General features: G+C 37.0%; 1 long non-coding RNA gene across 1 annotated transcript in view; it reads right to left on the bottom strand.

Annotated features, from left to right (window-relative positions):
- Positions 1–546: 546 nt before the first annotated feature.
- Positions 547–15,557, bottom strand: part of LOC125122252 (uncharacterized) — a 115,802-nt gene continuing 100,791 nt past the window's right edge. Inside the window, exon 3 of the long non-coding RNA XR_007133744.1 lies at positions 547–714. This is a non-coding gene — a long non-coding RNA (uncharacterized LOC125122252). The remainder of the gene's footprint in view (positions 715–15,557) is intronic.

The raw sequence follows: 15,557 nt of genomic DNA, 5'->3' as shown, positions 1-15,557 counted from the left end.
CAATTTACCCCCTTTTTCCTTGTTAATTATACCCCGATTTTGTGTAGATATCCAGACAGCCTTATCCTTCCTTCATGGTGGGGAGTGGGGTGAAGACAGTCTAAGCCCATTAGGGTAATTCCATTCCCCCAGCAATGGTCAACATCGGCATGGTTGCAGCCTAGCCACTGACCAATGAGTCTGATTTAAGATTCCAGAGAAAGTTTTTTTCTTCCTTACAAAGGGATACATAATAGAAACTCAATTGTCATGTGTTTGGGCAATGTTGAGCAAGACAGAAGAAGAAAGTCACTGAATTAGCCAATCATGGAAGCACAATCCAATTTACTTCTTATAAGATAATAAAATGCCCTTTATGTTTTAGCCATATTTTAAGATGAGTTTGTTACTTGTAGCCAAAATCATCCTAGCTAATATGCTGCCCTTTAAAACAAGAAAAAAATAAGCATTTGTAGATTCTTTCTTGCCTTATATAGGAATTGGCAGCATTTAAATAATTTAATAAGGGGTACTGGGTGAATGTGAGAATATATGTTAATGCTTTCACAAATAAAGAATATAGCCACTTAAAAATCTAGCCACATGTTATTTGATGTATTTGAAACATACCTTCAAAAGTCTTGAAATAAAGCTGTATTTACTCCATGGTCTTTTTCAAATGGCCAGACTATTTTAACATGTAAATTTCAGGATCCTTGCTCCATCAAACATTATCTGCAAAATAACACAACAGGGTTAACAGAAATCTTCATATTTTTCTGATCAAACAGTTGATTTCATAGCAAGAATGTTTTTTGCCAATTTAAGCTGAACTATATCTCAGATGTATAAAATGCAGGAAAGTTTGAATCTCTCTAAGTAGGCTCACCATTTTCATCTCCATTTGGAATACAACGCACAGGTGTGCTTTGAAGTTTATAAACTATGCCTTGGTCCTTTTAAAATAACTTCTGGAAAATTTAAAACGGAGTGTGAATCAGCCCATGCTCAGGAAGGTGGGCCATGTTCATCATATTTACTATTATGACATATTAGATTATTTTCTCTCAGTGCTCGAAAAGCACCCGCTTTCCAAAAGGGAAATACATTTCTTTATATTTGGTTCACATAATCCAGACCTGCAGTGTCAGTGCCTGAAACAAATTACTGTTTATATTAGAAACTTAGTTTAATAAATTAGGTCTGGTCTATGAACTGTCAAAGTCCTTATAGTCTGCAATTCATATATAACAGATGCCTTTTCTTAACTAGAAGTGGCCAACGTGATTGCTTCCTCCTTGCCATTACTACATTCTGTAGGTTTAGTTATCTACTGCCCACAGAGAATTAAAAACAATTTGAGAGGGCATCTGGAATAAAGCAGTCCAAGAGAAAAAAAAATCTTTCCATATACAATAACTTTCTGTTTAGGTCAGAGAATTATTCAATAATTGGCACTTGTTTAAATAGACCATTCAGGATCAGTTTGGTTTTCTGATTTCAGATTGAGTTACAGGTCTCCTTTTTTCCAAACTCACTTTTGCAAGTCCTAATTTCTAGCATATTTGTGGCACCACTGTGATTAACAGACTAGCTAATTTTTGTATAAGATACAAACACATTTTTCAAAAGTGTTGTAAATAATTCATTAATTTTTCCACAGATTGTTTATAAATTATGAATTTTAGCTTACTTGCCCTAGTTTAGAAAATATACCGGTAAAACAGGGTTGCTAAAAGCAGTAATTTTAGTTTATGAATTTATACAATTTAAATTTCATGAGAAACCTGGGTTCTTCCATCTTTTATGCTACTTCCCTCACAAGCATCCCTTTAAAAGTTGGATCAAGAAATCTGTGCCTGCCACTTATGGTATCTCCGCCTCTTGTACTGGTTGACTCAATGCTGGAACAGTTGTTGCATAAAAAGTTAATAACGATGCACATCTACAAAGACTAAATAATAAGGCCATGGAAACGTACATCAACTCACATCAACACATAAGTTCAGACATATGGACACTTTTTAACTGCTATGGGTTTTTTGGTTTTTTTTTTTTTTTTTTTTTGAGCTCCACTTTGAAATGTTATGTTATAATGTGTTTCCTTTCGAGTTGTTTGGTCAGCAAACTCTCAACTCTGGAATATCTATTCAAGGGATTACTCAAGAATATTGTATTTGCTCAGATCTGGAGAACTAGACAGAGAAGGCACCCAGTGATATTTTAACATTTATGTCCAGCAATACATTGACATTTCAATAAAAGAAAAGCTATCCCTGGTGTGAAATGAGATGATTTCCTTAAAACACCACCAACAAAAATGTCTGTCAAGCAAAGTTTTTAAATATTGTAGGTTTAAAGCATTTACAGTAGCTACTGTGAATTGTTTTTAATAGAAAGATATTAGCAAATTAGTATAACGAAAAGCAGGTAAACAATCACCTCTGTCTTCACCAGCAACACAGTGATTTGTGAACATGTAATTCTATTTTAAATTTCACTCTTGTTCTTCGATCTTTCAAATGATTATAGTTTTCCTGGAGTGAAAATAACTTAAACTTACTAGACTTTTTAATATCTTTACAGCCAAACTGCTACAATTCTCACTTTGCTAATCTGTAATTCTCACAGAAGAACTGGCAGCGTTACCCGGCCTTTAGCAAGGACCCTGAAGTGAAATCACTTAAAACTTCCTCTATTTTAATTTCAAATGATATACTCTGTATATAAGCCACACAAATATGCTCCATCAAATACATAGACGTTTACCTGCAATGTTAACGTTTCTTTCTGATACCCTTGGACCGTGGACAGTTATGCATGGTGAAAGCACTGGTTTATGGCAGAACAGGTAGAGAGCTTAGATCTCAGTAGCTCTTTACCCTCATGTGACTGCTCCAAAGGCCCAAGCATTTTAGGTCATTTAACTAAGATGCCACAGCTGCGTAGAAGCAGAGTTTGGCTTTGAACCTGCATCCACTTACCTTAAACTGGTTTTCAATCCTGGATGCCAGAGAGATCACCTGGGAAGCTCTGAAAAACTAGCATCTCAGCCCTTCTCTATATTCTTAGTTGATCTGGAGTGGGACCAAGGCTTGGATATCACCAGCCCCTTGGTGATTCTGATATGGTCTAGATTTGGGACCACTGGACCCCTGCCCTTTGTATCATAATTTTATATTTCAAAAGATTAGAATTATATTTCCAGATTTATCATCATCCTTTCACAGTCTCTTCTCTAAAAGCAGTTGACAAATGTATTTGAATATTCAGAGAATGAAGCTGAAATTTGATAAGGAAAAACTTCATTTCATAAAACCCAACTGTACAAGACCCTTGAGGAACTGGATTATGGTGACTGCATTCCAGTTTGAATACACATAAACTAATCACAGGAAAATATTAATAGGTGTTTTTAAAAAGTGAAATCATGGGAGAGAAAACATCTAAATAGAGGATAAACAAATACTTAGTAAAACTCAATATCTGTTTCTTCCTAGAGGTCTAGGAATACAATGTAATTTAAGATGCCTAAATATAATACTAATATTAAGCATTTTCCAAACTAATTATGAATTCACAAAATAGGTAGAAACCAAAATCTTTCATATATATTAGCCATAATGACAAGATGCCATTTTCTTGCCTAAAAAAAATTACCACTCTCTTCACAGTCACGATCATATTTTTTTTTAATTATTTAAAATATCGTGTCAGTGAGCATTTTAGGAAACTTGGCACTCTCACACTCTGCTGATGATAATGTAAGTTGATACAACCTTTGCCCCTTGGAGGTTGTGATGGTTAATTTTATGTGTCAACTCGACTGGACCATGGGATACCCAGATAGCTGGTTAAACATTAATTCTGGGCATGTCTGTGAGAGTGTTTCCAGAAGAGTTCACCCTTTGAATTGGTGAACTGAGTAAAGCAGATAATCCTCCCTAAAGTGGGTGGGCATCATTGAATCCATGAGGGTTCAAACAGAACAGAAAGACAGAGGCATGTTGAGCGCACTCTCTCCCGCCCTCCAACAACCCCCCCACACCGGCTTCATTCTCTCTTTTTTTCCTCTCTGTCCCTGACTGCTTGATCTAGAACATTGATCTTTTCATGCCCTGGGAGATCCTGGTTCACAGGCCTTCAGGTTGACTGGATTCTCCCACTTTGAAACCACACCACTGGCTTTTCTAGGTCTCCAGCTTGCAGATGGCAGATCATGCAATTTCAGCCTCCATTATAAATCTTTTTATATATGTGTATTTTATATATATAATAAATGTACATACATATTATATATTTTTATCTATCTCCCAGATTTGGGGATTAATGTTAGTTTATCCCAATTTACTAAGCCTTTAGAATGCTATCCATATTGCTCACTGGAGAGAAAAGGTCTAAAGACTCATGAGAACAGGATAGCCAACTAAGGGCTCAGAGTGAGTTAATCTGGCTCTCAGATCCCAGTAGAGGAAAAGGAATATTGAGTGCCTACAATAACCTAAGCTGTGGACTTGACATTTTTTTTCATCCATCGCCTAATTTACTCCCCTGGGCAGCCCTCTCAGCTGCATAATACTATCCCACATTTACACTTTACAGATGGAAACACTGAGGCTCAGAGCCATTTACCAATTTACAGCTAATGATCCAAACCTATGGCTCCAAATTCCATGCTCATTCCCAATATCTCACTATCCTCCCTGCAGTGGTAGAAGACCCTTTGATGCTCAATGTCAACCAATAACTTGAACTTTTTCGTATTCTGGAAGCGAAATCAAGATTCAGATCAAAGCACTATAAAAAGTAACATTATTCCCTTTTTGCAGTGGCAACTGGGAGCCAGTAAAGATTCAAAGGAACAGCAGGGTGCAGCAATGGGCTTCCAGTAGAGCAGCTGCAAGGACTCACCTTACCAGCCCCCACAAGTAGGGAAAGGAGCAGGTCATCAGCCCCGCTGGGTTCACTGGGGCAAAATGTTAGATGAGGGCAAATCGGTCCTTCTCCAATCATTTGATCTATACCTGGTTCTTAAAATATCTAATACATGAAAATTTACAAACCCAAAGGACAGTAAAGGAAAACTTGCCATTTCTACAATGTTAACTGAAACAAAACCTCAGGGAAAAAAAACAAAACAAAACACCCTGATGTTTCTACAGCATCTTGGTTCCAGATTTTAACCAAAAGCCAAATACAAGCAAAGAAAAATATCAGTGCTTAGGATTTAACATCAGCTGGCAGGAAAGATTCTATTAATTAGACTCAATTTGTAGCTATGACATCTCTTATACTTCTTAACATTTCTAGTACAGGCCTGGAAATTTTGATTGAGAAGTCTTTCTTCAAAAATATGATTATTTCTGACTGTGCAAACTTGGTACACTCCAAATGTTTAGTGTATTCAAAAATTAAATGCAAGCTAAAAGCAATATAAAATGCAAGGGTCCATATTCTATTTTTAAACACAATTTTGATTGTATTTAATATATAATTCCAATTAGAATAGTCCAATTAAAAAAGTGGAGTATCTAATTAGTGATTCTACTAAATTATATAGAGTCAATGACTACTGAAAGAAAGGAACAGTGTTTTATCCATGTATTTTACCTTTCTAAAACAACAGAAATCTCCTTAGGATTCTCTTTTAAGAATGCAAAATGTTTCATGTCTCTAAAACGCAATACTGCCTCTCAATAGTGCTATGGGACAAGGATGTCTTTGGTAGTTCAGGATGAATTGCCAGGAAGGTCTCCTATGCCGATTGTCACAGAGTCATAAACTTCCGGCATAAGCATCCTTTCTAAAACATCTCTTTAAAGGACAAATATTTTAAATTCTCTGAAGTGCTAATATAGTGGAATAAATTGATCCATGTCCATAATTTCCCATCTAACGTTTCATTGCAATGATCCTTGAGGAGCATAGGACATAGGATGATAGATTCTGATGGAAAAAGCACATTGTGGTACTACAGTGAAAACTGGAGAGGCAGAATGAAAGAACAGCCATTATTCAATTGATGAGTAAAAGACTATAAATACACTTTTCTCATTTGATATTATTGCTTAGGATGAAACTGCAGGCACTTCATTGAAATATTTTTCTTTTTCTTTCTCTTAACCTTCTATATTGGTAATGACTTTGTTGTAAGTTTTATTTAGCATTAATTTCCAACACCCATGTTTCTTTGGAACACTTTAAGCATCCTTCTTTTGTCAGCTTCTTTAGATTTCCAAGTCATCGATAGACTCAAAGCTCTCTGAATGCTCTTGAATAATACTGAGGACACTGACCTGAAATAGTCTGGGAATGATTCTGATGGTAGAACTTTAGAGTGCTTTTTGTGTAAATGAGGACAGTTAAAGATGTGATTTTTCCTGTTGCTAAAAAATAGGCATCATTGTACTATTACTTTCTACCTTCATATATCACCGGCATTTTTCAAAATTTTAATTGTAAGTCTGAACATGTTCACAATGATAAAAAGTAAAATGTATTCCTAAGGCAAACCTCAAATGAAACTCTATAATCTTTGAAATAACTTATAGAAAGTGAATCATGCTACTTTATTCATTTTTAGCTTTCTTGATGCTATAATCGTAAATACTTAAAAGACAGCTGGTAGAAACTGACTCCAAATGGGAAATTTATACTTTACATTTTAGTAAAATGAGTTATTTTAAAATTTGATCCCATGTTTCCTTGAACACCTAGGCACATCTCTTGTCTGAATTTTCACTAGAACTCCTTTCTGAAGCAACACCACCTGAATGATGAAATATTTTAATGAATTCAATGTCTAAGCAATTTCTAAATGCAGCATCGTTAACCAGGCTCTTTAGATTGTGTACTTACAATAACAAGAATAGTTTACTTCTTGTTTGGCTGCATTTTCTCTTATTTATTTTAAAACATTGAAAGTAAATAATTGGATGCTATTTCTATCCTAGTTATATCTTTGAATTTCATAAATTTTTATTTTATTATATGCATAATCCAGCTCAACATCGTATACCCACCCCTCAAGGCTTTCATTATCGAAGGTAGGTTTGGCATAATTCTTGCATGAAAAAAAATGGATTTGGAGAAACCTGTTAAAGAAAAGATGAATATATCATTCTCACCCGTGTTTGCATCTGTTTGGGGCAGCATTTTCATAGTTTATTACCCTGTCCACTAATACTCAGCCACTATCATCTATCCCCAAAAACGTAATCATGTATTTTTGGTTAATAAGAAGAAGTTTAAAAAGAATTATGATGTGTCCCTGAGCTTACAGAAAAGTAGGTAATGCCCCCAAGGCAATAAGGAATCCAAACCAAAGATATATGTGATAAATCTGTTTCATTTATTTACTTCAAGGCATGCCCTATGTTGGTCTAAAAATTGTTCACAGCAGCTTAAAATACTATGTGGTAAAAGATCTTGGATTCACTTGTGTTAAACCACTATGACTGCAACGGGAAAAGTTAGTGTTGGCCGAAGTAAATGGAGAAGCTACCCACTTAAATCAATTCAAAAAGATTTTGAGTATCTTTATAAAAGGCACTGTACCTCTAGAATCTTAAAGTTTTCACAAAAGGAAGAAAAAAAGATAAGTGAGCATTCTTGCCTATACTTCTTTAGTCTGAAGTTCTTCATGGATGTTAATAAGTAATTGTGTGTCAGCCCTGCCCTGGGGACACCAAGATAAATTAGAAAAGTTCTCAGTTTTAAGGAAATCACAGAGCAGAGGAAAGAGATAGATGAGCTACCCAACTGCAGTTGTTCTGACATATTCTACTTGCTGAGATAAAAATAAGTCAGAACCACCATAATGGGATTATTCATCTATTGATGAACAACAATAATGCAAGATTTCATAGGAGAAATATAATAATAATCAAGTAATGAAAAATACTTGAGTAAAGAGAAATAATTATGGAAGTAATAAATATTAGCAATGTGAAAATACTCTTCTAGGTTTTGCTTGTGTTATCTCAATTTAACTTCAGACACTGAGGCACAGACTGGCTCAGTGATTTCCCCTGGGACAATTAGATATTGATGTAGGAATTCTGTATCCAGAGATGGTGTATTTAACCAAACTCCCTTTTAAAACACAAGGAGATGGAAGGGAAAAAGAGACCATGACTGAAAGAAGTCGATGCTCATAGCTCTTGAAGGAGATGGCACAGTTCATTCATTTAGCAAGGTATCTATTGAGTATCAGTCGGGCAAAAGCTATAAAAGAAATACATCAGATAGGCCAGTTTGTTGGATAGGCAGTATTTTAATAAAAAGAGATGAAGCAGGATTGCGATGAGGAAGAAAAGGTCACCCCTTGTAAAAAGCACTAAATGTTCAAATGCACCAAAATGGGGACAGTGGGAACAGTGGTTGCTTCTGCATTAAACTAAAGAAATATATGAATTAAATTTAAATTCCACTTTAAAGGAAAGGGGGAGTGCTGATGCAAAAGAAATCTTTGGACCTTGTGATCAGCAGCCTCTGAAATGCCTCTAAATAACTCCCCACCTCTTGATATTATGCAACTTTGTCCTTGAGTGTGATTGGGACTATCTGAGTCATTTGTAATGAATAGAATATGGCAGAATAAAAAGGTTGTCATTTCTGATATTAGGTTATAAAAAGACTGTGTCTTCCCTTTGGGGTTCTCTCCCACTCTCTCCTGGAGCAGTCATTGTGGGGAAACCAGCTGCCACCTCATGGGACAGCCTTGTGGAGGGGTTCACGTATCAAAGGACTAAAGTCTGCCAATGACCAGGTAAATGAACCTGAACATAGATTCTGCCCCCTTGTCCCTGGCTGGCCAAGCCTCAGATGAGACCCTAGCCCAGCTGACAGTTTGACCCCCACCTCTTTAGAGAATTGAGTCAAAAGCTCCCAGCTAAACCGCACTCAGATTCTTAATCTACAGAAACTGTGATGTCATGAATATCTATTGTTTTAACCTGCTGTTTGGGAGTAATTTGTCACTCAGCCATAGATAACAAAGCATCTTTTTAGAGCCTCTGCCTAGAATGTTCCATTTTAAGCCATGCATACACAGGTTTTTGTTATATAATCCTGTTTCATAAACGATTCTTACCAAGATGAAAGGAAGGGAAGAAAGAAGGAAAAGTGGGAGAAAGGTAGGAAGGAGGAAGAAAGGAAAGGAGGAAGGTGGGAAGGCAGGAAGGAAGGAGTGAGAAGGAGGAAGGAATGAAAGACATGGTGAAGGCAGCCCTGTGCTCATCCTCTGACCCAGAGTGAAACTCTGAACTTAAGTGTGTGAAAATGTGTGTGCAGAGTCTGCCTGGATAAGAGTTACATCTGCATTTTGTGGGTCTGTATAGTGTTCCCCACGTTTACACAGCATGTATTTGTTATTTCTGTTTTGTCACACTTGCACTTTGAATTGGGTAACAGTGTTGGCTGAATCAGTGTTGAAAGTACGGCCATTCCCTTAGTCGACGTTTATTCATTTAAGACGGCTGTTTCTTAATTAATCACTTGCTTAATATTATCTGCGGCCCAGAAGTTCAATTAGAGAGACACCTCTTTTATAGACAATAAACAACATGTAACAACTGATGTAACCCAGCATGTATGGGTAGTTAAAGTGGGCATTATTTTTTATTTCCTTTCAAACTGCAGAGCAGGCTGAACAACAGACAATAAACAAGTCGCTTTGTATGGCTTTTGTGGGACTCGAAAAAAATTTTGACTTAATGGAAACTGATGCTTTGTTGGAACCCCGGCAAGAGAAGCAATAGAAGATCCACATGGTAAGTGCCCCAAACATATTTTCACAAATGATACAGTCACATTTAACTCGAAAATTGGGTGGTAAAGGTCAGCTTGTAGTGTAGAATTAATAGGTGGTATCTCACTAAGACTCTTCACCTCCTGCCTTGAGAAAACTTTCAAGGTTTCTACAGATAAAGAAAAGGACTCAAGGACCAGAGATACCTCAGATATGTAGATGACACTGTCATCTTTTGCTTAAGCTAAAGACCTTGAAGCAATGGTGAAAGAATATAACAGAAGAGCAAAGAATCTGGATCATTATATAAAAGAAGCATATGCAAAATCACATCGAGTACATACATTCAAGAGGGAAAGCTGGCCGCAAAAAAAAATTAGGCATTGCAAAGAAGTGTTTGTTGAGGCCATATGGCGCACATTGTTACAACCCAGAAAGGTTCAGAAAGCAGAATAGACCCTTGTTAGAGTCTCTGGGAAGCTGAAAATGAGGAGTTTTCTACATTTAAAGAACTGTCTAGTAGAAAGAAAGAGATGAGACTCGTATACTCCTGTTTGGGCAACTATGGCAAAAACACACATATTTAACACTAAGAGAGAATTATACGTGTGTAATAAAATAGAAAACACTTTGGGCATGGTACAGTCTGCAGAGACAAAAGAAAAACTGGTATTTAGCAGAACAAGGTAGACAATTACTAGGAAGGAAAATATCTGGCCTTCCTTTGAGATGTAACACATTAGAAGTATAGAATGAGCCAGGATGAATTGCCCTACCCAGGGGGTTCAAAGTAGGTTAGGTCCCTTCAAGAACTCAGATCTAAGTCTTTATAACTTTATATGGATGAAAATCATCAAAGCACATAGAACAAAGATGCACACTTTATGATTGTCTTATAGTCTAGGATAAGGCTGGACCATGCTTAGGTTTCTTTAAATGACTCCTTCTCTGGTTTTATACCCTTAGTGCATCCCCCTGGAATCAGAGATCTGATGAAAAAAGTATTCTCAGATGAGTCAAGTTCCTTCTTCACTTGGTTATTTTCTCTTTTTTTTGTCTTTTTTTCTTTTTTTTTTTTTTTTTTTGGCTTTTTAGGGCTGCACCCATGGTATATGGAATATGGGAGTTCCCAGATTAGGGATCAAATCAGAGCTGCAGCCACTGTCCTACACCACAGCCACAGCAATGTGGGATCTGAGCTGTGTCTGCAACCCACGACACAGCTCATAGCAATGACAGATCCTTAACCCACTGAGCGAGGCCAGGCATCGAACCCACATCCTCATGGATACTATCAGGTTCATTCCTGCTGAGCCACAATGGGAACTCCTCCACCTGATTATTTTTTAATTTTCTGTGATTTTTTTTAAATTTTTTAATTATTTTTTATTGAAGTATAGTTGATATACAATGAGTCAATTATACACATATATTTTTTCAGATCCTTTTCCACGATAGATTGTTACAGATACTGAATATAGTTCTCTGTGCTACACAGTAAGTCCCTGTTGCTTATCTATTTCGTATATAGTAGTGCTCTCATGTGCTTTTTGATGAGCAGAGTCCTGTATTTTAAATGTTTTCATTTTCCCCAATTCTACATATAAAAATGGGTGTTCAATGAATACTTCCCAGTTATGGGTTGTTTTCCCTCCATGTAACCGTAACCATGCTTGCTTCTATTTTCTGAGCACTTCTAGGGTAACACATGCAATAGTATGCTGGTTCTCAACAGTCTTATACAGGAAGGAAGCACCATGGCATCCACACTGCTGCACAATGGAGGATTCTCGGTTTAGCTTACATCCAATATGTGACTCTTTCCACCACTCGGAAGATCCTGATACCTTTCATTGGTCCAGCAGAGCCAGAACACAAAGGCAGGTGGCCAGAAAACAGAGAACATGCTACACATGGGGTTCCTCTCTGCCAGGCAATTCTTTGTTTCTCTAGTGAGCTCGCTCTTTCCCCTATGATCACTGATGCTCTCACCACATCTCCTTCTGAGCCACTTCCAACAAGTTCCAGACTCCTCAAACACCATGAGAAAATAGAAGCCATTAGCTGGGAACCCCCCCAACCTTTCCAACTCCAAATCTTCCTGTCTCTTCTTTCTCCCTGCCCCTTTCCCTCCTCCTCTCCTCTCTCCACAGCTTCCAGACCCTTATGACTGAGGATGTGTCCTTCATCTTCCCAAAGGCCACGGCCTCCACATTTGTTCTGAACTCCACCCTCTCATACATTCTTACCTTTTCTAGAACTTCCCTCCTTCGGTTATTTTCTCTATCATCTGAATCTTCAAAGTCATCTTCATCTGCAAAGTCACTACCTTGAGCATCAAATTAATGCTGGTGATGCTATTTTAACCAAAGGTCCATTGACACCTGTATTTAACTCTAGTTTCCATGTCACTTCTGTTTCTTTTATAGCCAAGAATCAAAAAAAAAAGAAAGAAAAGAAACTACATAAGCTACCTCTCAACTGCCTTACTTTCCCATTCTCTTATTTTCAAATTTTTCATTGATAAAACTGTGTTTGACTATATAAAATACACAGTGATTTTTTTAAAGCAGATAAAAAGTAAAAAAGAAGGAAGAAAGTAAAAATAACCTGAAACCCCATCCCGTCCCCAACGGTTGGCCACTGTTAACATTTTGGGAACACTTTTTGTGCTTCAGTTCGTATGTTTGAGTCTGCTCAGATTCATAATTTTACATACATTGTATCATATTCTATTATGATCATCTTGTTTAAACACAAGTTTATTTTTCTTCTTTCCTCTCCTACTCCTCCAAAGTGACAATACACTGTGGTAGCTGACATTACCTGGTCTGAACCCTTCTTACAAGTTTTCCTATTTATATAATTGCTTGCAAAGATACATGTGCACTTTATACAGGTGTTTTGAAACTTTCTTACCCCCACACAATAGTATATAGCAGAGATTTCTCCAAGTTAACCAACATACATCAAATTGATTCTTCTTAATGGCTGTAAAATATATATTGTCATAAAAATGTAATACAAGTTATTCAACACCTCTCTAGTGATAGGCATGCCTTTATTTCCAATTTCAGTGTTGGGGGTGGTGGTAGAGAGCCTATTTGTTTGTTGCTGCCTCACATACTGCTACAAACTAATTATCCTTGTACCTATAGCCTTATATTTTGGGTCTTTTATTACTAAAGAATAGATTTCCAAGAGTGTTAATGCTGGTTTGGAAGTTACACATGCATATTTTTATTTTTAAAAGATATCATCAGATTTCTATTTTTTGTTTAAAATATTAATGATCATTTATTTTATTTTTTGAAGTGAAGTGAAAATGTATTTTCACACAAAAGTCTGTAATGTGAATTTTTTTAACTTTTTTTTAGAATATAGTTGATTTACAGTGTTGTGTCCATTTATTTCTCAAATGGCTCCAATTTATCATAAATATGTGAGTGTGCCCTTTATTTTGAAGCCCCTCCTAAGTAGAGATTTAAATGGTAATACATAAAATACTGTATTCCAGGCATAATTCTAAACTATCCACATACATTAGCTCACTAAATAGAGACTCAGTGGGTTAAGAAACTTTGTATTCCCAGGGATACAAAGTTTATCAGTGAAAAAACAGGGATTTAAACCTAGGCTATCTGGTTTCAAAGCTCTTAATCTTGTGCTATTTTTGCTTTAATTTTTGCCACTGTGATGGGTATAGAGTGATGTGTTCTGTTCCTTTAATGTCATGTTTTAATGAATATTAAAGCGAGAGAACTTCTTGTCAAATATTTATTTCTCACTAAGGTATGTTCTTTAATGATTTATTTATTCATGTTTGTATCAGTTAGGGATTAAATTGGGCTGCCTTTAACAGAAAGCTTAAATTAAAGTAACAAGGATTTATTTTTCCTTCATTGAAAAATAAGGGCAGAGGTGAGCAGTCCAGCCCTGGTGCAGTGGATTTCTAATGTCACTAGGGACCTGAGCTGTTCTGAGCTCTCTCCTCATCCCTTCTTAGGAAATGAATGCATCAAAGGTGGTGGCAGAGCTCCAGTTAATTATAGATAAAAGTGAAGGGCAAGAGACAAAAGCACTTTTTCAGAAGCCCACACTGCAACTTATGCTTATGCCTCCTTGGCCAAGACCATGTCACAAGGACACTCCAGCTTTGGGGGAAGCTGTAGCTCTTTCACTGGATCCAGGACACCCTGAATGAGATGTTAGCTTTGATGGGAAGGAGGTGAGAGAGAATGGACACTGAGTAGACCAACTGGCCATTAGTGTAATATTCTTTGTTCCTTTTTCTATTGAACTGTCTCCTTATTATGAATTTGTAAGAATTATTTCTCTATATAGATAATATTCTTTAATTTGCTATCACTCATTCAGGAATTATTTAGTGAGTCTCTTCTATGTGGCAGGCACTGCTCTATTCTAAGAACTAAGGATCAGTAGGAACAAAATCAACAAAAAAATCCCTGGTATTTATATTCTACTTGAGAATACAGGACTCCCTCCCCTAAAAAAGGCAAAATGTATGGTATAGTAAGTGGTATTGACTATGGTGAAGAAAATAAAAGAAGGAGAGTTGGAATCACAGAGACGCAATTTTAAGTAGTGTGGTCAAGGTCAGCTACTGGGAGGGTGATCTTTCTGAACAGATCTGAAGGAGATGAGGGAATATTCAAGCCATCAAAGTACCTATAGGAAGAGACTTTCAGGGAAGTGGGCATTGGTGAGCTAAGGACAGAGTTACAGGTGATACATTCCAATAAGTTAAAAAGAACATAGTGTGTAGACTGGTATAACCACTGAAAAACCTAGCTTTCACTCTTGTTGATGTGGATAACCACTGGAGGGATTTATATGAAGTTACATGATCTGACCTAACTTTTAAAAGGATTACTCTGACTGTCATGTTGAAATTAGGGATGAGGGTGAAAAAATGTGAGACCAGGAGTTCCCTTTGTGGCTCGGTGGAAATGAATCTGACTAGCATCCATGAGGACACAGGTTCAATCCCTGGCCTTGCTCAGGGGTTAAGGAGCTGTCATTGCTGTGGCTGTGGTGTAGGCCAGTGGCTACAGCTCCGACTTAACCCTTAGCCTGGGAACCGCCATATGCTGTGGGTGCAGCCCTAAAAAGACAAAAAAAAAAGTGGGAGACCAGTTAGGAGGCTATCGAAGTAATCAGATGATAGAGAATGAACGTATGACAAGTCGTTGGATTTTTAACATATTTTGAAGATGGACCACTTAGATTTATTGTTAGAATGGAAGGTGGATTGTAATAGAAGACAGTCCAAGGTCACTCTAAGATTTTTGGTCTGAGAAACCAGAATGACAGAGTAACTGGTAATTGCATTAGGGAGGTCTGTGGGTGGAGCAGATGAGGGGTAGGACAATGCTGAGAATCTGTAGTTCAGAGCAGTGGGAAGAGTAGGATACATAAATGTCAGTTTTCAGTGTACAGATGTTTTTCGATGTGATGAAATTAGATGAAATCAAGAAGACTATCTATGCAGTTAGGGAGCAAAGGAGAGTCAAAGGACTGCTGGTAAGGTAGATGGGGAAACAGAAGAGCAGGGGTATGCTACTTAAAAGAGGAAAGCCATGTATATGAGCTCAATTGCCATCCTTAAGCTAAGGACAGTCAACCTTATATCTCCAGCAAAGGTATCTTTCTTCCAACAGGCAAGATACTTTCCCACATCTCCAATCCAACGTAATTAGACCTTTATAATACTTTTACTTACCCCCTTTCCAAGACCCTCCACTCCTAGATTTGTCTAATGTTGTTTCGTACTAATGATTCCAGACTATAACTAAGCTTCTTCTTG

The sequence above is a fragment of the Phacochoerus africanus genome, chromosome 3 (genome assembly GCF_016906955.1).
Source record: "Phacochoerus africanus isolate WHEZ1 chromosome 3, ROS_Pafr_v1, whole genome shotgun sequence".
Classification (NCBI taxonomy): Eukaryota; Metazoa; Chordata; class Mammalia; order Artiodactyla; family Suidae; genus Phacochoerus; species Phacochoerus africanus.
This window is presented reverse-complemented; position numbering and strand designations above follow the sequence as displayed.